Raw genomic sequence first — 23723 nt, forward strand, 5'->3', positions numbered from 1 at the left:
TCATTTGGTGACACTTTAGGAATTGCTATGAATAAATGCTAATTCAGAATTGTCAAAGTAGTAAAACTGGAAAATGAGGAGTCATTGCATAGTGCAGCAGGAAATTTTTTTTAAGTGTTCAATTGCTTATTCTGTTCCTTGAGAAAGTCTTTTACTGAAAGGAAGGTTAACTTACATGTGATTGAATAACCCCCGGTGAGATTTATATATAGTATACACACAGATATATATGTATATATCTGTGTGTATACTATAAATAAACACCTCAAAGATTAATGTTTCTTTTTCCAGAAGATATTCCACAGCTGATGTCTCTTTTCACAGATCCCACCTACACCATAGTGTCACTCACTTATCTACCTCCATTTGGAATGAATGTATCTTTGGAATATCTTTAAACATAACTTATATAGAAGGTTGTCCAGCAGAGACAGACTGAATCTTATTTGTAATAATTTGGGTTTGATGACTACAACTCCATTAGAATGTTAAATGCCATGGAAGGTGGAAAGGAATTCCACACTCCCAAGCACAAAGTACTTGACTAGAATTGGCTTGAACCTACATGGTGCAGCGTTGGTGTTAGAAACGTGTTGAGTCAAATTTAATTCTTATCTTTAAAATCCAGAGAAATTCAGGCTTTACCCTCTCTTCCTTTCCATGGAAGCAAGCAGAAGTGCATCAAGGTTCTGACTAACATCTCTCACGGGCAGTTTGTTCTAGAATAAATTGAGTCTGCTGTATTGCTTTTTAACTCAAGGATCTCTTCCTTCGTAATGCTGGTAAGAGGACAGCAAAGAAGTTCATTGTGCCCTGGCAGCAGAGGACCATCTTGCTCTTGATGGTCTTGGCTCTATCTTCCATGGCTGAGCAAGAGCTCAGCCCCTCCCCAGTCTAGTTTCAGTCTTACAACACCACAAAAGCCAGGGAGCCCAAGGCTCAGAGTTGCCAGCCAATCTTTATCTAGGAGGTGGGAACAATAGTCTGGATGTTTTGGGGAGCAGTAATTTGAGAAAATAGCTGATGCTTGACATTTCCCTTGATGTCTGTCCAGTAGAAAGCCAAAGATCATGGAGGACTTTATGTATTTTTGATAATCTGTGCGCTGCTGTAGAGTTTCATACCAACTGCATCGTCTTGACTGGGCTTTTAACTAGACTCAAGCTGCATATTATAAATTGATTTGTCAAAGGACATGGGGGAGACTGTAAACATCAGGAGTGGTAACCTTGGACCAGCAAACAAACATGCAGTTCTCTAGCTTTGCCTGGAGTTTCATAGTCCTCTGGGTGGGCAAAGTGATCTGCTTACCAATGACCCCAAACAGATTGTGAAAAGAAACAATAGGACTGAAATGCTTTATGCACACGGGAAATAATTAAGACATTAAAAAATTGTTCTCTACATGTTATGTGAGAATGATTCCTCCCCCTCACTTTCCAGTGCACTGGGGAGATACTAGCTGTAAGAGAAAGCCAATGTTTTGTTGTTGTTGTTGTTTGTGTTTGCTTTCAAATTGCAGCCTGAAATGTTTCTTTAATTAAATCCAAAGGAAAGAAGTTGCATTATTGATTTCCCCAGAGATGTTTCTGGTTGATACAAAGGCGGTACAAGCCTTCTCACCTCTTCAGAGGCTAACTTCAGGCACCTTCCTTGTGTCGTCTTCTTATATTGCTGGACACGGACGCAAGCTATGAAGTAGATATCAAAAATTTGTGGAGCTCTAAGTGTTCTGGCAAATAGCAACATGAACCGCCAGCTAAAACAAACCTTAAATCCAAGCAAATGTACCAGTGCGGTACTGAAACTTCTAGCGCTTTCCTGCCTGCCCTGTCTTCTGCCACCTGCTTTGTCCCTGAGGGCATCGCCACCCCGCGCCTGGCATTCTGTAACTGTCTTTTAATTATTGTTTTCTGAATCTCTCTCCTGATCCTGACCAGTACTGGAGGGGCAGAGATGTAAACCAAGTGAGTCTCGGTGCTGGAAAATCACCTGAGTAACGACTGTTCTTACAGGGCTTCTGACAGGATAAAAAGCAGAAAAAGTAGATATCTTCAGATTAATTTCCCTCTTGTTGCAGGCCAAAGCTACTTGGACAGCCCACGTAGCCATCTGCGTTTCAGAGTGCTTACCTGAACTGAACTGTCATTTTTTTAAATTTTATTTCAGGCTTATCATTAGCTTTGAACAGAACTTTGTCAGGTCTAGGCAGGGAAGGCAAGGACATAGCTGTTGGCCGAGTCTGTCTCCCGCCACCTTCAACAGAAGGGATGAACCTGTCAGGGGCTGGTTTGCCTGAAGGTATCCTGTGGCAGTTATTTGTTAGTCCTGTTACCACTGACCCGCTGACAGTGACTCCAGCTCCTGGTTATGGCCATACAGAAATTATAAATTAAGCGTTGGAAACCCAGAGACAATGATTACTTTGCAAAAAGCCAGCTCCCCAAGTATGTGTTTGCACACACGCTTGCGATTTTGTGGCGAAGGCTTTCTCTGTGCATCATTCCTACAGACGATGAACCCCAGTAGTCGATGAATCTCACAAAGATCTGAAACTAATCTTTCAGAGACCTGCTCTGGGGCCTTCTGTATTAGAAGAGAATTTACAAAGGAGTGTGTTAGAAGATCTTACAGCCAGCAATGAGTTGCAAGGAGTCATGCTTTAAAAGCAAAACTATTGTTTAATGGTGCCAAAATTCATTCATTCTTGCAAAGCCTCAGATTTTCTTGCTGCAGCACATTCATTCTTAAATGTCAGACTCCATGCACGCAGCCCAATTTGGTATTTATATGATGAACGCTGCAAACCAATGTTCCTTAATATAGTTGCAGCCTTGTGATGGGATTATTTCCCTTGTGAAAAAGCAGGATATTAAGTCCATTAAAAGATATGTGAAGTATGGCAGGTGCACAGCAATTTTGCAGGACTGAGGGAAAAAATGATACCTTGATATGCTGAGTTGAGGCCTTTTCTAATTTCTGACAGTTTACATTTCTGAGCTATCTGGTAAAAATCCTCTTCGGTTAGCACCACTGGAGCAAATTCAGCTCTCAGCAATGTGGGTGTAGATCTGGAGTAATTCCATTCTGAACAACAGAGCTACTTCAGACGTACTCTAGACCCGCTGTTACACAGGTGATATGATGGAAAAAGACTGAGAGGAATCCAGCTCGTGAAATTACGATTACCAATGGCTTGAGCATTGCTTGTGTTTATCCCCAGGGGAATTGCAACTGGTGAGGCGAGGGACCCATCCTCTGCGAGGAAAGAGCCTTATTTCAGACTCGTTTTGTAAGAAACAATCTGCAACAGAGACCTCGCTTAGAGCCACACAACCCTGCGTCTAACGGGGGTTTGTGTCCCTGGTCCCACTCTGCCTGGCGGGGAACTGGGGCACAGAGACAGAAATTGCTCCGGGGCACTGGGAAGCCACAAGCAGAGGGAGGACCAGTCTGGTTTGGAGGGTGAGGCAGGTGCATCGGCTGTATTGGAAGGAAGCACTGAGGTAAGGGTGGGTGTGTACGAAACAACCGGCTGGGCTTTTGCATACGGTCGGACAAACCCTTCGCAGGACAGGAAGAGTGTATGTGTGTGGGCATCAAGAAATGATTGTTTCATGCCAAGTTTCAGGCTGCCATTCAGCCAAGTTTCCATTCTTCTTCCACCCCACTCCCAAAACAGTCAGCTTAACAACAGGGTGATGCAGCTTCCCACTCACCGGGGCCAGATTCTGCAAGCCCGTCCATCAAGGCTGCCACCGGCTTCCACAGGGGGCCATAGAGGCAGCATTAGCGTGTTTTAGGGAGGGGAGGAGAGATGCTCACCTGGAAGGGAGCCAAGGCCAGCCGCTCGATGACAGGTGTCCCCTCCACCCCACCTGCCCCATTCCTTCCCTTCCCTTGCTATGGATCTGCTTGTCAGTCAAGCTGTGATTTTGCCTTCACAGGCAGGGCTGGAGTGGGATGTTGCTGTATGCCCTCTCCGGCTCGTGGTCGCTGCCTCTCATTACTGCCATGTTGCTAAGGCTTTTGCGACTCTTGTCCAAGCCTAGCAGCTGGATTTTGGCAGCCTTCCAGGCACTTCCACTAATGTAACTCAAAGTCACTGCAGGTTTTCTCAGGAGGTTCAGGATGCTGCCGGACTCTTAGGGATGCTCGCTTTTCCTGGCTGCCCTTCTCCAAGGCTTTAGCTTTAATTCTGGGTAGTTTACATCTCTGAAGTCGTTAGAAGCGGGACCCATGTGCTTCTCCCTGATTATGTATCACACCAACATTTCATCAGAGCAAGGCGCAGCTCTGGTGATGTATGACACTAGCGCATCATCAGTCAGCCATCGCAATAATGATGCATTAGCGTAATATGCCTTCAGGATGGAGTTGTACTGATGATGTATTTTCAAAAAGATGGAGTCCCAGAGAAAAGAAACAGTCTGGAGCTAATTCAGTATGAACATGGCCACCGAGAGCACACAGTGTGCAGCTGATTGGGATAAGAAGGATGACTTTACATTACCCACTCTGACCCTGATCCTTTCTTTTTCCCTTTTAATCTCTCCTTCTTCTTTCCCCCCTCCTTGCTTCTTTTCTCCTCCACTAGCACTTTTCCCCTCTTACTCTTTGTTCCTCTTTCTCTTCTTCTTTCTTTTTTTTTCACACTGGTGACTCTCATGGCCACTGGCTTTATTCATATATTCTTGTCTCTCACAGTCTGACCTTGTGTCATGCTGTATAACTTAATATTATCCCGCTGGAAACTTTTTCCCCCCTCTGAGTGAGATAATATTAAGGTGACCTGTAAGTGCAATAGATAAAAATCTCCAGGCCATCTAGGCAGTGACATTAAAAATCATCACAACCCTTAAGTGATGGAGGGGGGGGAATCTTATGGGATCTTTCCTTGGCAAAGGCAGCAAATGTGGGCTGAGGAGTGGCTACCCCTGGGATTTCTCATAGCCTTCAGCTTCTGGAAGATGAGAAGTGTGTTAACCCATTCACACAGCTAACAATATTAAAACAACAAACAGTGCTCAATCAAACCCAGGTTGTCATCTTTCATTGGATAAAAAGTAACCTTTCTAATAAACATTTCAACTAATAAAGACTACAAAAGTAATTATACTATTAGCTCGCTAGCCCCTGACACCCAGACATTCATTTCAAAGTAACTTTCCTGCAGTGTTTAGAGCGAGACAATTGAATGACGGAAAGATATTATACCGAGACGAAACATAAATAAAATTGGCTTCAGTCTCGTCTGGAATTCAGGCTATACATGGAACTCAGAGAATGCCCTCAGTCTAGTACTAACATGTTGTTAGCATCCACCTCAAGAATAGATGAATTCTAGGAATTTGATCTTTCAACACTTTCAAATGTATATTCTGTGAAATAAAGTATTTTGCAATACCTCGCAATACCAAAGCGCTGTGGAATAAATATTCACCACGGAAAATGCAAAAGACCTTTTGTGACATTTACAGTTATTTTCAGGTTTTGTTTTTACTTTATCTTTTGATTTATTAATACTGTTATTTATTCAAATTACATTAATTCTCAGAGATTCCAATCAAGACATGGCAACCCGGTGTGAAAGGACCAGGGCACACACACTTAAAAAGGCAGTTCTTGCTTGGGCACTTAATCGCTACAGCCTACGCAGTGCAGGATTTCTCTTTATGTTTAGAGTGAGTTAAAAATCTTCTGAAAAATGCAGGGGCTTGTAGCCCTGGTGGCTGAAATCATCTGTTTATTCATGTATAACTCAGGCACATCAGCGTGCCTCAGCCCTGAGCTGAACTGACACAACAAGTGTTGATTTTCCATGTCTAGCTTGTGGCCTCTCTGCTATAAAAGCTACTAAGCAGGTCAGCTGCGGAGACATGCAGAAAATGGGCTGTAGCCCCCTCTGCTCATTTGCCATGGCCTACCACGCTCACTGCAGTCAGGACCGGGAAGCAGTGACCTGCAAGCCTGATGCAGTTCTGCTCTTGTTGCTCCAAATTCATTTCCAGTTAAATTGTTCAGATGGGAAACTAGTATCGCTGGAACGGATGTCTTGCTTTTCATTTACTACCAGCACGAGCTAATTCATCCTCAGCTCATCCAGATGGAAAACCAGGTAGTTTTATTCCCATTTTACAGGTAGTGAAATTGAAGCAAATTTAATTGACATACTCCGAGTCATAAAAAGAAGGAAGAGCATGGAGTGGCTTAGAAGTAGGAGTCTCCTATTCTTAAGCACCAATTCTGCTTCAGCCCAGGAAAGCTAATTCTGCATTTAGCTTTTACTCCTCCTGAAATACAATTTCTAAATATCTATTAATTAAGTATCAGCATGAATAATCTTGCAATTCTTCGATGTTCTTTTCCCATAAACTGTCATGAGTTCCTCTACCAGTATTAGGTCATAAAGGTTTGGCTTGCACAATAAATGCTGCCATATATAGCTAAGAGATGATCTCTGTTGCTCTCTAGCACCAAAGCTCTAATTGGCTGGTGAGATTGATTAACATGTGAAGCAAAGCTAAGGTCTTTAATCAATCTTAGAAGTCATTTATTGAGAGTATATGACAAAGCCATAAAGGTTATTGCAAATGACATATTTTAATATTAAAACCAGAACCTTCTGCCTTTGTAGAGGTTTGGATATGCTTTTTTTCCCTGTTTATAATAAATTAAGATTAAAATTAAACAGATACAAAATAAAAGGATGAGTTCAGGAATGTAAGCCTCTTTATCCTTAGTCAGTAACATCCAGAGCACTGAAATTCCTTGCCCCAGAATGCCTCAGAGCCCAGCCCAAGCTTCATTCACCCCAGCTAACACCTACTATCACTCCAAAGTGGTTACTTATCATCATGTCTAATCTTGATGAGAAATTGGAAAGCACTATGCACACTATTCTCATTTCTTTCTTTGTAGAAGTAAGGTTGAATAAAGTATAGGTGGTTACATGAAACGTCAGTCTCAGTGTATAAAGAAGTCATATGCTGAGGGCTGATCCCCTGCTCTGCAAGGCAGAAGGGAGCATTTATCCTGCATAGATATCAGATTCAGAATGGATCCTCGGGGAAGGTTGGGGGTTGTAAAGATAAACCTGTTCCTAAATCTGAAAGCTCAGCCTGAGACTACATTTCTATGTAAGGAAGGGCTGTGCCAAGAAATTGCATAAGCATCTGACAGCTTGCTAGCTGGATGAAACAGAGAGAGACACCTCTTGGGTGATCTAACATATAGATAGTTATAATTATGTTTTTCTATTTCTGTCCACCTGTCTTGAAATTGAGTAACTATGCTGTTAAATTTGGATTGCAATAAAAACAGTCTTCTTTGCATTTACCTTAACATTTGCCTTATGTTACGAGTGACTTTAGAGTAACTGGAAGTCATCCCATCGTGAGGCCTTGACAAGGCTCAAAATCAGACTCCTGCACCAACACCTAGAATTATCTCATAGGTAGAGCTGCACGGGACTGCTTAGTGACCTGGAGTTCAGGTCCTCAAGGACACCCAAAGAAGGTGTCCATTGCTCCTTTTGGCCCAGGAGCTTCTCCAAAGGACCAGTGCAGAAAGCAACAGCCAGGATAAGAATTTACTGGTAGTTATCATTTTTCCAAGTACCACATTTTCAGTCTTGCTCTGACTACATATTTCTTACCACATAGTTTTTTGTTTGTTCAGCTGGTCTTCAGCTCCTTTTCAGTCACCTCAGGTGAAATGAAAGGCCAGTCACATTCAAGATCAAGCAAAACTGTCATAACGAGGATTTCCAGGATGGTTCAGAATACGCCCAAATTCATCCCCTAATGCAGATAATATGAAACAGGGAGCAGCCAAGTGTGATTTTCACATATCTTGCAGAGAAGAAGGAATTCAATTCCACAAAATTTGCAACCTAGGTTGTCAGATGAGGAAACTGAGGCACAGAGAAATCTACTTTTTTTTTTCCTGTGACTATACAAAATAGCAAAGGAAATCCAAATGTCTGAAATGCAATTCTAAAACCCTGACCTTGAGACCAACCTCATTTTTATTTTTTTATTATTGCCAGTCATTGACATGTAGAAGAAGCAACTCTAAATGCATGTCCTCAGCATTGAAGCAATGTGCATAAGAAGTGAGGATTTCCATGGGCAATTGAGTGATCTGGCACAAAAAGACTTAAGTGAAAGACCCCACTATTGATTGCCAGAAAGCCAGTGCTTGACCTAAGAAAAGTCAAGCCCATACCTTTGGTTTCCCTGACCAGTGTAAAAGTCTCCTAAAAAAGGAAAAGGCCAGCAACAGATAAGAAAGGAGATGTGCAATTTCGTTTCTAATGATGGAGTCTGTACGACCCTTAACAACCTCCTCCCATCTTTGGGCTCTCAGTGCCTTGAAGAGCAACAGATGCATAGCTGGTAAGGCTAAATCAGGGCCAACAGCACAGCAAGACAGCTAGGGAAAAACAGAACATTTTTTCAGATGCTAAGCCTGATCCTCTGCCTTTTATTGTGCAGGAGTGTTGTAACGAGAGAAGTGTGCATATAGAAATAGAGATGGGAAAGGCTATCAGGTCATCTTGTCCACCCTCCTTACAATGAGAGAGGTTCTGAAAGAAATATAGTATTAATGTAGGGCCAAAGAACAGAAGAAAAAGCAGGAATTAAGTGAAGTAAGTTCCAAAAGCATTAGTGGCTGTTATAGGTAATACAAGTTAATAAGTAACATTAAGGCAGATGTGGACATTAATTGGCCATTTAGATTTGTGTCTGTGTGTGTGTGTGTGTGTGTGTGAAGTTGTTAATGACAGACAAGTTCTAATATATCCTGTCCATGTCCACAGTAAAAGTCAGAAAGAGTCTTCATTCAATAGGATAATGAGGCAGTTAATGGATGATCCAGCTATTTGATCTGTATTTTTACTGCATTCAAATAGAATAACTATAATATGGTAACTACAGCTGATATCCAGCAAGTAAAGAGAGAGAGAAAGAGGAAGATGACATTTCTTTGCAGGGAAAAGGGCTGGAAGCACCACTTCAAAGTTCACACTATGCTCGAGAGTGGCAGGAAACACAGAGGAGAGGATGTATCACATGAAATACTGCACTCCGGGAACCTCTATCGCGGCACAGCCCTGGTCGTGAATGTCACCAGGGAGGAATCATGCCCTGATCTAGTTCATTTTAACAGGGTTCACTGCAAGCTAACGCTATCTGTCGTGGAACAGAGGGTTACTGGTTGCTGTAGTTTAGATGAGTCGGGGACCCTATGCCTGAAACACCCTCAAACCTGCACCACAGTGGTTGTATTGTAAGGAGAGAACAATTCGTGACAGCTAAGGAGCATCCTATAGATCTGTCCAGCTCGTATCAGCTCTCAGAAACCTCCTCAATACAACAAACAAAATATAAAACCAAAACTTGGTCATAGCATTGCCTCTACACACAGTCTGTGACTGTAGGTGACACAGCCTATAGTCTTTGTAAATACAGAAGCTAACAACACTCCTGATGCTTGATGGTCTTAGAAATTCTGTGTGGGGCTCATTTGCAGAAGTGATGCTGTCACTGCCTGAGTAGCAGATTGCAAGTAACTCTATGGTCCCAAAGTGCTCTGTCCCAGCAGCCGTCCCTGACCATGTTCTCCAAGCTGATGGCCCGACCTCCTTGGCATACACCAAGGCACCTGAGCTCAGCGGGGCAGGATCCACTCCACTGGCACAACTGGGCTTATGAGACAAGAAGGCAAATGTTGTTTTGTGAACACAGCCCATGTTCATTGGAAGCAAATAGCATGGGTATAAAATGCAGCCAGACTTCTTGTGTGACTGTGGCCAGAAAAAATGCACACACAGAAGAAAGATGGAGCTCATCAGCTCCTAGGAGAGACACAAAATAGTTCTGTAATGAAAAAAAAAACTGGTCCTACAGCTTAAGTAGACTGTCCAGTCCTTTTTGGATTCAGCCTACTGGATGATGAGTGTTTCTTGTACCATTGTTTACAAAGGGTTTGGGGGAAAGGAGGTGGTTTAATCTCATGAGTGACCTTTATGAAGTATTTACATACACGAATATTTAAAATATGCATAGCACCTCTCCTGTTTGCCAATTTGTCTGGCTCAGTAAGCCCCTCCTGAAGAGCCCTTTGCCCCTGCAGCAGTCCCGATGCCCCCTGTCTCCGCTGGCCTGCCAGAGGGACGCGGGCGTCTTCCCGGGATTCTACTCACCGGGGTGGTGGGGCTGCACCATTGCGTGGGGCGAAGCCAGTGCTGGGGTGTCTAAAGAGGGAGGTCAGCGCAGCCTGAGCACCGAGTCTTATTCTGAGGCACTGATCGCAGCTTTTGAACAAGGGGATGGGAATCTCTCCAAAGAAGGAGTTAAGTAAGGTAAATCCCAGGTAAATCCCAAGATGCCTGTATCTATGCATCTGGAGAGAAGGCCCACAGTACAGCTATTAAAAATGTGGTTTTTAAGAAGGCAATTAGTGTCATGTGACTGCCTCGTGGGGTGTTTCGCTCTCCCAGAGGTTGTAGGTGAGGGACTGAGCAGCACTATTCCCGAACTTTTTTTCCCAGAGAGCCGAGGCATCGTATTCCCCACCCTCCCGCAAGGGTTAACAAGAAACCTTTTCCATGCCCCTGACTTTGTCTTCCCCCCTTTCTATATTCTTGCTTCCCTTGCCGAATCCATTTGCAAATGATATCACTTGTCTGCATATTGTCACTTGCCGCCTGCCCACCCATTTATCAAGCGTCTGCAGCGCGGCGCAGGCTTGCCCTGTCCTCCCTGCTCCATTGTTCCTCTTGACCCAGGGGAAGGTGTGCGCGTGAGGCGGCGAGGGAAGACGGGTCTCCCCACCGCACCGCGAGCCGGGCCCGGGCAGGCGGGCAGCGGCGGGCAGGGGGGGCAGCTGGGAAGCCACAGTGACACGAGGAGAGTGACAGCTCTCCCTCCCCGTCTGGCATTGACAGATGACCTTGCAGGGACAGCAGCCCTGGGCCTCCCCACAGACATTAGCTGATATAATGGGCTAGACTGGACATGCCGTACTGAGAACGGAGGAGGTAGGTAAATCATCCCAGCTCGGTGGAAATAAACTCCGCCATTTACTTTCACAATAGGTTTCCCCTCAAACTCATAAACTTGTTTCTCAGTAACCCTAAAGCAAAATGATCACGGAATTTGAACACAACATTTACCAAGTCCTAATGAATAACATAATTATCACTTTATGCAAATCAAAGCTCATTTGCATCTGTGAATATTTAACTATTAAAAACAAGGCTTTGATCTTGAATAAAAATATGTATATCACATAATCATAGCCTTATGGAACATGAAAAATATCTTTTTTTTCTTTCCTTTTTTTAACTGCACAGCTTTGCTGTGCTCGGGTTTGCTGTTTGAACCTTCTCGGCAGGGACTCCATCTATGGCGCTTCTTCCCCCAGGATGTCCACTGGGGTCTCTTGGTGGCTGTCATCTCAGCTGGGCACATCAGGCCTGTCTCTTCAGGTCACTTCATCGTCGAGCATGGCAGCCTTCCTTCAGTTCGCTTTTTTCTCCCCTGGTACTGTCCACTTTGGTGGCAGGAGCAAATCCCAGCTCTGGAGCCCAGGTGGGCTGAGTCCTAGTGTTTTACACACCACGCCGGAGATATTGCCAAGAGATGGGTACTTTATACATTAATTACAAAGGGAAGAAGTCAAACTCTGCTTGCATATTTAAATCAAGCCACAGTGATGCAGATTTTTCTCTTAGGGAAAGATTACCAGGGATGACAGAGGAAGCACGAGTCTTTCACGGGACATTTCCCCACTGAAAGCTCTGAACCTGGTTCACAGGATAGCCCAGTCACTTTGGGCCAAGGATCTAGAAGTATCTAGGTGCCCAACACACACTGACATCACCTTAAAATTGCTAAGCAGCAGCTCTTTGTGCAGGTTTGGGGATTCAAGCCATGCACAGTGAGACGTTAAATGATAAAGCTTCTGTTTTCATATACTGGAGCTATTATCACTAGCTGTTGTCCTGGATTATGCTTCATTCACAATAAAAATCAGATTTGAAGAAATCCTCCACTTCACTAAATAATTCCTTGTCTGCAAAGATCTTCATTTGTTATTAAACCAAATGAACTAATAACGTGTCTCTGGCCACCCAAAATTCCCCCAAAGGCTGCCATTGATTGCAGCCCCTGATCAACCACGTTATCTAGTAAGTGGCCTCAAATGTGCCTGCCAAACTGGGGTGGGTAAAGAATATCAGGGCATTAATTGCCCTCTTCTGTCTGGTGGCTTAATGTGCCTTGCCCAGGATGTGAAGGAGCGGCCCCTCCGGGGCTGATGGAGACATCCCTCTCTGCTCCTCTGCCCCTCATCCCCTCCCAACTCCAGGCTATCAGTAACGCCCTGCCCTGCCCTGCCCTGCCCTGCCCGCAGTAACCCTGTATGCTAACGGAGACAGAAGGGACACAAAGCATGTGCTGACAATAACTTAGCCAGGATGTAGATGTTCACGTAGGAAAAAAACCATTGGTTCCAGTTCTTAGCTCCAACCCCTGCTTAAGTATTTTGCCTTAAGGAAGTTTTTCCTGGAGCAAGGCTTGGTACCATGTCTCCTTTTTCCAGGTAACCTTGCCTGGGATCAAAAAAACCATGCTCAAATTCCCTTCTTTTTATTTATTTATTTTTTTTAATCTAGTATCTGATGATTGTTCTACAGAACAGTGTAAACACCTTTAACAGGACTGGCTGAAGGAGTCCCTCCTGAGGAGAGTCTGTGGGTTCAAATGCTTTTCCATCTCTCCGGAAGCTGAACGTGGGTCATCCCCATCCTGGCGGAGCACACCAACCGCTGAGCTGTTGCAAAAACTGGGAGTGGTGAGGAAGGAAACAGGTGGTAGCACTTGCACCTCTTCTGATATTTTGTAAGCAAAGGCTGGTGTAGAAATTTAACTCCGGGACTGCTCGTAGTGCCGTGATTCCCAGTTGGACTTCAGTGACTTTAAAGTCTGCGCTGTTTAGAATTTGAGTGTTGGTTTGAACTTTGCAGTTTGGGCTTCAGTCTAGCAAGTGCATATTTTAAACAAAGAAAACATTTGGCAAATAGTTGATTCTGTATGCAGGCAATGTCCCTCTGCTCCACACAATTTATTTTTACAAGGGTCTAAGGGAGACACATTTCTCTAAAAATAAAAGGCATCCACATGAGGCTGAATTATTCCTTCCCAAACACAAACTGATCTTTTGCTTATTTCCAAGCACTCTATCAAATTATAACAACAAAGCCGCACTGTACTCCTTAAGTTAATGAATCTACGACTGCAACTTTCAGTCTTACCCTTTCCAGCCCCAAGACACACACATTGCTCCTGTAATGCTTTTGGCCATCAGAATTGATATCATGACCCCTGACCTTTGAAACTTTACAAGTTATTGATGGCATTTCCTACACACTACGTAACACGGTAAAGTCAGCAGCTGATGCAAAAGCAAATGATTGGAGAAGCATAAAATACTAAGGATCTTAATTATTTTTTTAACTATGGAACTTCTCTTTGCAACAAGCACAGGAAGATGATTTTCTTCAAACCACCCAAGGCCTCTTTAATGTGCATAGCTTACAGTTTAGTGGTGTGTAAGAGAGAAACTCTTGCAGATCTGTGAAAGGGACTAGAGAAAACACAACTCAGATACCAGCACTAATTTGGTATTTTTAATAGAGTGCCAAAAATCTTCCAGCATATTTCGAATAAGTGACTCTTCTGTTTACCTGCCCAACACAAAGCAGCACCCCAGTGCTGTATGCACAAAATCACTCCGCTGGGTTCTCTCCCCCTTTCGCTCTGAGGGCTGCCCCTCTGGAGGGCATCCAGAAATGACCAGCAGAAATTTACACTTGAGCATCTTGATTCTTGATTCAAAACATGTAGAAAACGAGGTGAAAGAAGATGTGAATGCCAAGTGTGTTTGTCATTGCCTCCCTTTTTTCCAAGGTATAGAACAATGAGGCCCAGATGTTACAATTGCAGGAATGCTAAACATTTCGTAAGTTATTCTGCAGGCAAGAAAAGCCACAGAAGGTCAGGCCAAACAGGCTTAGGGTTTGTGCGGGGCAGGCGCTGTTCAGAATGAGTCTTTTTAGTGTGCAGTATCCATTACCAATTGATGTCAGAGATCCTCTTATAGATGGATCACCTGATGTTTTTTCTTAGAAGGCAGAAAAATATCCATGGCAAAGTTTCAACACATGTATTTGAAGGGAAAGTTGGAGTTACAGAGACAGAACTTCTGTTTTGACCAGCTAAGAATGGCAAGTTCAAGTTTTATCCTGCTGTCTTTCGTTCCTATGGTAGGATGATTACCACTAAAAAAAAAGAAAAAGTTGGAAACTTCTATGCTGTGTAAGAAAAATCTTCTGGAGCTCTCTATTTCTGGATGATAAGTGAACCTACCCTGCTTTCATCTAGTAGCCTGCTGTCAAGTAAGCAGGTTTGAACAGGCTTGGGTTTATTACTACATACAGTGCAGCATGTGTCTGTCTGTGTTTCTAGGACAGAACCCCAGTTTAAGTAAAGTTCAAGGTTATACCCAAGGCAGAACCATGTGGATAGTTTGCAAAGAACCACTAGCCTCCAGCAGCTCCCAAAAACTGCTGGGTTTGCTCAAAACAATAGCCAAACTATGGGCATACTGCTGTCTCCTGGCTCAAGCAGGAGCTGCGGCTTCTTTGCCAGGATGTTTCCCATATCACAGGGGTTTCCCACATTAATGTACCTACATGCCAGCGTCTGCAGGGGTGGCTGCAGGAGCTCCTACTGCCCCAGGCCACATCTGAATCAGAACCCCACCTATGTCCTCTGCTTTATCCCCTCTTGCGGTCTCCCCAGAAAAGTTTCTTATCCCTTTTCCCTGACATCCAGAGCAGTTTTGGGAAAAGACCAAGCAGGCCTGAGGGTCTGAGATAAAGATGCAAGGGTCAGCATGACTCTGGCCTCCCCCAGGAGTGGGAATCTGGACCCACCCCAGGACTTTGGTGGCTCTCCTGCAGCACCCACCACCCACCCCTGCCTCCACCATCCCACTCACAATGCAGCCATCGGTGGCACATCAGCCCTCCATCCCCGAGGGCAGAGGGACCATACACCCCAGGAATTTCCCCGGGGTCCTCTCCTTCGGTGCCAGCACACCTGTAAAAGTCCCTTCCTCCGAGCATTGTTTCCCCATTCAGAGCTCCCATTTCCAGCCCATCCCGCTCTGCTCATCTGTCTGAGGGCCGCCCTCACGCCCACATCCCACACTCTCAACTACCCACTGTCAGAAGAAACTACTGACGTAGAGAAGACTAACCAAAGACAAATTGCCAACTAATGGCTTGCTCCCATTCAAAACAAAACAGAGCAACAGAGCGCAGGAGCAGAGGGCTTTTGTCTTCGCTAACTGGGATCATACACTCAGCATTTGCACCATTTGCAACCAGACCTATCTCCTTACCTTTCCTATAGCACCTCTGCAACAAGGGCTGGAAACAGGTCGTTCTCTGCACCCGCAAAGCCAGACTGTGAATGGAGAGAATGTGAAGTTTCCCCAGTGCAAACCTCTTCCCCTGGCTTCAGTACAAGCATGCAGCTCTTGCTAATGATGAGCCTTTGCTGGCCACAGCCTCTGGTAGGACCAAAATCAGGGTTTCATTTACTCCCACGTCTTAGGATTTCTCTTTAGTTTGTCCATAATTTCATGTAGGCATTAAGCTTTTTTTGCTATATATATCTCCAGTAGAAATCCGTTCAACCAGAATTCCCTTAATAAAGGTTAAAAGATTTGCAGTGAAGAAATGTCAAAATACACTAGCTTATAATTGCCCTCAAATATGCAGTTTTATATATTTACTTCATGGAGAGGAACCTTGGCATATATTTAATTAAAGAAATGGAGCCTGCAGGAGGTCTTGGAATGGAGCTCATTGTATTTTGGTTTGGGGTGAATTTTACAATCTACTCTATAGTTTCATTAATCTCCCCGAGCATGAACAAACTCCAGCTATTTCTGTAGAAAATGGGAAGGAAATAAAACTTAGAAGCCTTTGGAAGTGGTCTTAAACATAGCAGGAGAAATTACAGTATTTAATGTCAGAATCTAGACAATTATTACAGAATAAATGGCTGCATGCAAGAGAAATAAACTTTGAACCAAGACTGCTAATTGATACTTCAACAAAGGAGACATTTTTATGAAATAGAAATTCTGAAACAGACTTTTAGCACTTTTGCCAATTAACCAACAATAAAGGTTACAATCGGCACCAGGAAAGCCTACAATATGATTCCTGTTGACATCATCTTTTCTGATTAAAGCTAGAAAGGTTAACCTGAAGACCTGAAGAAAAGGAACCCAAGAGGTGAAGCTCTAGTGAGCTTCCTAACACCAGCTACTGGATCCAGGAAAGAGTGCAGAAATATGTCACTTAAAAGGTTAGTTGGTGGATGATATACAGTCGTAGCTCGGCACCACAGAAAATGGTGCCACGCCAATCAGAAGGTGACAAGGCTTGTGTACCGCCTTTGGCAAGAGGTCGAAAACCTGATCTTGTGATGCAAGTAAAAATGGGAAACGCACGCATGTGATGCTATGTGTGCCAGGACCGGGGACATCAGCATGTGGGCAGCACCACTGTGAACTTTGAATCTGAAGACGTGTCACATCGTCAGTGAAAATTACCCTCCCTCCTTCTGAAGGGAGAGTTTTAAGACCTCAGTGGGGCCAGCAAGGGATGGGCCTGGGGTATTTATGGGGGAATCTGTGACAGGAGCATGCTGCTATAACCTTTGTCTTGGCTAAGGAAAAAGGGGGACTCTGTCCTGAATTAAGACTAACACTTTCCTCGTCCTCTGTCTTCTTCCTGAAATTCCAGGGCTAGAGGAAGAGTGACCAGAGTGGTGAAAACAGTGAAATAAAATGTTACAAAATGTGACTAATTCTGTTTGTCAAGTAGGCTCAGGTGTCAGAGAGTTGCAGGTCTAAAAACCAAGCCAACCCTGTTATTTTTCACTGCTTTACTCCTCCTCACTTCTACTTTTTCTCATAGGAAAGACAGTGGAGGTTAAAATGTGTGGGAATGAGGGTATTTTCCACTGAAGTAAATTTAATTTAAGTGTAAGAAGGGAGAATATAAATTTCCATGGCAAAGCAAAGAATTTGAGAAACATCCCATACAAAACCAACTTGTTCATTAAGAAGAAAAAAACTTCAAGAAATGTATTTATCTTTCCCTGGCTGGTAATTGAAAAACTTTTTGATCTGTAAAACCGGAGTCAGGTACCAGTAGGAGTACAAGCATTATATCTCACCAGTTCCCTTCAAGTCCCATACACATGGCAGAAAGTATAAAGTAGGCTGAGTTTAACAGCACAAAGACCTTAAACATACAATTTTAGCCAAAGGGAACTCCTTACAGAAGACCTGAGACAAAGAGCTCTGTGTCATAGGATCGCAAGGCTTGATTAATTCTGTGCATGCTTCAGCCAGAAGTACTGCTTTCCTCACTGTTCAACATGCTCATAGTTGAGGTAAAAGGAGATTTCACACCAAAAGAGGAAAACCACGCTGTTGTAATACCTAACTTCCACCTACCCCAGTGCATACTGGAATCCTCAGCCCTGGGTTAGAGACTCAGGCATCCCAGGGTGCCAGGTCTGGCGTAGGGGACAGAGTAAATCTGATACCTCAGGATGGGATTAGAGGAGCTGGAGAGGAGAAAAAGAAGCTGCCCAAGCTGACAGATAAGAAATATCTACAAGAGTCCTTGTGGTGTGAAGTATTTAGCGGTGAGGCAATTAAGCAGAGGCAGTTACATAGCTACCGCTGGGAGAGAAGGTGGCACCTATCTCCTGTAGGAGTCCTGGCTGTAAATCCTTTCCTGGAGATAATAAAAATACTAAAACCCAACCAACAGTCGTCTCCCCCATATTTTTCCCTTAGCCACATAAGAGGTAGGAAATCTGCTTTCAAGTCTTCCTCCTCTCTCCTCGCCCACACACCTGATTAGAAAGCAGAGATTTGAACCTTGGGCTCCCATTGAGGAGAGTGGCCTCACCACCACCCTCTAAGGTATTTGGGAACAGGACTTTCTTAATACCTTCTGCTGAATCTGATCTACTTTGCCATAGCTAATTAAATACCTGCATTCAATTATAAACCAAACCTGACTCTCCCACTTTTCTCTGTAAGGCCAAAGGATGAGGATATTCCCCCAGGATGTGAGAGACACAAGTTTAAATCACTGCTCCAGAGGAGATGGGCTCAGATGGCTACGAATTTTGAAAGGACTGGTTCCCAGAAGACCTTAAGGCATTTCCCACTGCACTAAGCGTGTTCAGAGCGTGTCAGGAGGTGATCCCGTGTGCTTTCCTGCACCACTGTAGTATCAGCTATACATAGAGCATACCTCGCAGGTGCTCATGTTGCTAGTTCTTAAAATCTCTGGGGATACAGACTCCATGACCTCTCCAAGCAATCCACTCCAGTGCTCCCCTTGGGGCAGCTTTGAGCAAGGCGATCTCAGTGACACCTGAACACCGGGCATAAATACCCTTTGTACAACTAACTCCTGACTCAATCCAAGGTACCCCATTTTCAGAGGTGGCTGTTACCTATTGATGCTCTCGGTGGATGTCTGATGGGTCACATACCTGCCCAGTAAATCTAGCTGGAGCATTGCTCCTCCTCCTGGATCACTGCAACAGTGAGGGTGCTTGTGCTCATTGCTCCACAATAAGTAACAGCGCCGGAGAAACATTTTGCCAAGGATAGGAAAGACTGGCTGTTCCTCCACCTACTTTCAGTAGCAAGGGGAAGTATTAGAGTCCTCTTAAAGAGGAGAAAATGCATGGACATGAAAATAGGGTGGGAGGATGAAACCTGTCTGCATCAGGCATCCTCCTCCCTCCGGTACTACAGATGCCCTATCAAGAGGAAAAGGTTACGTAATGAAAGGAGTCTGCCTACAAAGCCTGCTGCTACAAGAGTTTGCCAAGAAAAGAGACTAGAGAGAGAGTGCCTTACAACAGCCTGAAAGCAAGACATTGCAAGCTAGAACCTCAAAGCAGCATCTCTGACTAATAACCTAGAAGGGATTAAAAGGATAGAAAGACCAATGAATCAACCAAAAAAGCACATAACGGGGCATCTCTGGAGATTCTCACTCATTAATGTCACTGCTATTGCAAATAATAATACTGTTTATTTTCAGTTACTGTAGAGTGTGGAGGCCTGAGTGACTGGTGCTGGTTGTATTTGGAATTCAATGAGCAAGGAGAAAATTTGAATCTAACAGGATGATGAACAAATTATCACACCGAACTTCTCCGGTGTTCGGTGCCTTCTCCTTAGGCCCATCTAACAATGAATACTGTGTGACTCATATGACTGATATGACCCTGACTCATGTAATAAATATGATTGATATGACCAATGAACAAAGAGAAGTAGTGTTGCTGCCCACTATCTCCATGTTGTCCAGGTAGTTTTGTCTTGTTCTGTTTTTGTTTCAATTCTGTTATTCTTGCAGCCAGGACCTGGATATGCATTGGCACGAAGGAAGGAAAATGGAGCTGTTTAAATACTTAGCTGCCTGGTGAACCATGAAATAAAATACTCAGTCCTGGTTTGATTCAAATTTTGGTTAACAGTTTGAGACTGCCAGAGACAGATGCCAGTAAGACTATTACTGTTCCCAAAAGTGGGCAACTTCTGATACTTCACTGATGCTTCGGAACCGTTCATCGTTTGTACACACATGTATTAAGTATACATTGTTGTCTTCCCATGAGCATTGTGATTCACACGCTGATGGTATCAAGGGATCCTCAGTGAGATGAGGGCCCAGGTGGGTTAGGGGGCACCGGTGCACTTGCTCTGTCTGTCTGAAAGAAAAGCTAGGAGCTAGAAAGCCCTGTGCCCCTTTTTTACACACAGAGAGCTGAGGTACAAGCGAACAGACTTATTCAAGATGCCACAGGCAATCTATGGTGGGGCTGGGAACCAAATCCAGAGTTCCTGTATCCTATCCAGTGTCTTAACCTCAAAAGCGTCCTTTCTCACTAATCAGGTATATCAGACGAGTCATCAGACACCTATATGTATATCTGCTTACCCTCAGATTTGTATACCTCTGTGGTCCTGAAAACTAGTTTGTTCTCTCCTGGCTCGCCCACAGAGGTTTGATAAGGTGGTAAAACCAGCTTAAAGACTTCCTTTGTTCTGATGACAGGCGCTGCAAATAGCAACTCTGTCCAAGCCTCTGACCTTGGTCATGAGGTCCTGAGAGACGAAACAGCTGTCAGATGGGCTAAATCCATATGGAAACTTCCTCTCGGTTTGTGCCATGTTAGGTGTCTGTTGGAGTATCGGTGGCTGGACGTGTCGTCCTAATGAAGGCAGTGTAAGCAAACCGCTGAAAGAAGCTCATCAGCAGTTCTCCAAAACTACCTTACCTGTAGACAGAAGGTAGGAAGGACATGGTCTGCTAGATAGAAAGTGCACAGGTCTCAAAGAGAAGCCAAACAGTCTGGAAGCTGCCAGAAATCACTGCCAATGTCTGCAGCTGAGGATCTTGTTACCTTACCCTCAGTAAACCTACCAGATTAGAGAAGAATAGACTCAAGAACCATATGAAAACTCCAGGTGAATTCATTAGCCATGGCTCCATTACTTAGTCAATCTTCATGAGCAGAAGATCTGTCTTTCCATTTCCTTTGAGAGCAGGTGCTGCAGACCTTGTCTCTAGGCGCAATCGAAGTCTGCTGTGTTGAAAAGAAAGTTGACAGAGGTAGCAATAGGTATGACAGGAGCATATGAGACTCCTTAAGCTAATCATTAAAGCCCAGGATCAAGAAAGCAAGTGCTTACATGTGCCTCTGACAGTCTTGTCAAGCCAAGAGAAAAAGAGGAGATGGGGGATGAACTTCTGAAAGTGAGCTGAAAAGTGAGGCTGGTGTGATAAGATGGCAATTCCCGAAAAAGGTGATTCAGACAGTAATATATGCTGGTAGTAGCTAAAAACATGAAAAGTGCATAAGGAAAATGTTGTGAACTGGCAAACCGTATGGAATTTAAGAAGAAATCAACAGTTTTGAGAGATTAGCCTATTATCACTAGAAAAACACTTTTACTCTGACTGGAAAAATAAACAGGGGGTAAAGTTTTAGAACTGCTGTAGCTGGTGGCAAAACTTCTACAGATCTTAGTGGCACCAAGACTTCATCTCAGGAGCCTTGTCGTAGGAAAAGAAAACACCACTGTTTTGACCAACTGAAAGTCTTGAGTGGGGAGAACCCGAGCTTTTCAGCTTTTCCACTCTTCCCACCACCCATGGATTTTCTGAGCTCCCCATAATACCAGCGTCATTCCCAAAGACTAGTATAGCACGTGGGTACATCTGCACTGCACATTATAGTGCTAAGTGGGTTAGCTCTAAAAGAACTAGCTTGAGGAGGAGAAGCAATCCAGACTTATTAGCATGGTGCTCTACCCATGCTAATTTATTGTACTAATGCAGCTATACCACTTCTAGGTATCCCTGAACAACACAGTGTTGTGAGATCCGGATCTGCCAAGAACACAGATGTGTCAGTAGGTTGAATGAGGAAGGTCTGAGACTAACAGGTTGGTTGGTAATGTGAGGTACACCGAAGGAGGCTATTACTTTGTGCTGCTTTAATGCCTTCTAATTTTTTTAATTAAAGCTCGGTTACAATATCCCGTAGGGAAAAATCCCTTGCTGGCAAAAAGATTAGGCCAAAAAACCTCACAAGCTCTTTTCTGGCATTCACGTCTATTACTCTAAGTAGCAGTCCAGCCCAAACTTGTAGGAGAATAAAGCTACCACACTCCTACCGCAAAGACTGTTGTTCTTTGCCAGTAATTGCTGTTTTTCCATATACAAGGACCAGATCATCTACTTTCATTCAAAATAACTTCTTTTAGATTAAGGAAAAACAGCAGTGAGAAGAGGGGGGTGGGGGGGAAATTAAAATAAAATGCAAGGTCTCCAAGAGAGATCAGCGCGCGTTCGCTTCCACAACAGGCTGGAGCAGGCAAGAGGAAAATGGCTGCTGCCTCTGCACACACGCAGAATTTCTTTGAAATTCCACATGTTGCTGGCAGGCTTAAATGTTTCCTTTATTACATCAGCCTTTCAGGGCTCCCAGTAATTTGGCTGAGCTGATATCAAGCCTCGCAAATGGCTTGATAAGCCCAGTAAGGTAAAGCAAAGTCCAGTAAGGTAGCAATTGGATGCGTCTTTGTACTTGGGATCAAGACAGGCGCCCAGCTACATAAAGGTTTGGCTCGAGAAGAGCAGCAATTCTGATGCCGCCGGTTCTGTCTCCACAAGCGCCCTCTGATATGGTTGGGTCTGAACTTCCCCACCTGCCCGTGTCCACGCGCTATCTCATGTTGCACACTGAGAGAGTAAATCACGTGCGGAAGAAAAGAAGCATCTTGTTAATTCTGTGTTTGTACCGTCTCAGTGGTGGGCTACGGTCGGATCCTATTGATGTTACTGTAATACAGCACTAATAACAACAAACCAGAGAAATAACGCAATCGTGGTAAAACTTTTACTGGAGTTAGTCCGGGGGCGAGCTGGACCTGGTGAAGGCAGCGGGGCAGGGCTGCCGGCAGCTGCCTGCTTGCCTTGCTGGAGGGGGACAGCAGCGCCACGAGAAAGCGATTGATCTGCGGGGCTCGACACAAGAGCGACAACCTGATTTATGGTTATGTAGCTGCATTAGATAAAGGAGCTGTGGCCTTTTCCTTTCAGCATAGGTGTGGTCATCACTTAATTATCTCCAAGAAGGTGGAAAGCATTAAAACCTCAGGAAACTCTTGTGAGTGTGAGAGTAAGAGTATAAGTGTTAGGCAGCTAAAATTACCTGCTAAGAATTAATTTTACTTTCTCTGAGGCTCTGCTCTTGCTTCCACCCCACACGCACGTATGCTCTGGCACACACAGACAAATACATGCATGCAAATACTAAACAAATACATTCACCTTGAGAGCATTATTGACTATTCGATATGGTCGGATTGCTTAAGTTAAAAACTCTCCAAAGAAAAGAGTTTGCAGATTTCTGTCAGCCAGAGATCTATTACTCATGCTCAACCATCTGGTATTTAATGAGAATATGACAAGCTGATTGTTATTTTTTTTTCACATGGCAAATTGAAAAATGCGACTTTTTGATCTGTATTTTAATTACACCCCCTCTGATCTCTCTCCCTTGCACTTTCTTAGTAATATGAATTTGGAGAGTAAACACACTCTGACTTTCCCTATTAGCCCTGCCTCTCGAATGGCTAAAAAAATTTCATTTCTTTACATTTCTCTGATTCACTTGTAATCTGCGGAGGTTTAAAGAAAACTCTTTTCTTCCCAGCTGAAGAGCCAGGGAAGGGCTTCTGATGAGAGCTGAGACTGCTTGGCTCTGCCACCACCCTTGGTCCACCGCAGCTCCCTGGCACCCTGCTTTTTCCATGTCACTGCAGCTCACATGAAGTGGAGTTATTTTGTGTTACCTTTCATGTTACAGGCATTGCTATTATCAAATAGGCTCATAGTTTTGCTCGAATGCTGGAAAAATAATTTAAAAAACCCCGACAAACCACTTTTGTCACAAAAAGAGGAGAAGATGTTACAAGCCCTAAAAACTGGGATTTTTATCAGACTGACCCCGCTCAGT

This window comes from Ciconia boyciana, chromosome 6 (genome assembly GCF_034638445.1).
Source record: "Ciconia boyciana chromosome 6, ASM3463844v1, whole genome shotgun sequence".
In the NCBI taxonomy this organism is placed as follows: Eukaryota; Metazoa; Chordata; class Aves; order Ciconiiformes; family Ciconiidae; genus Ciconia; species Ciconia boyciana.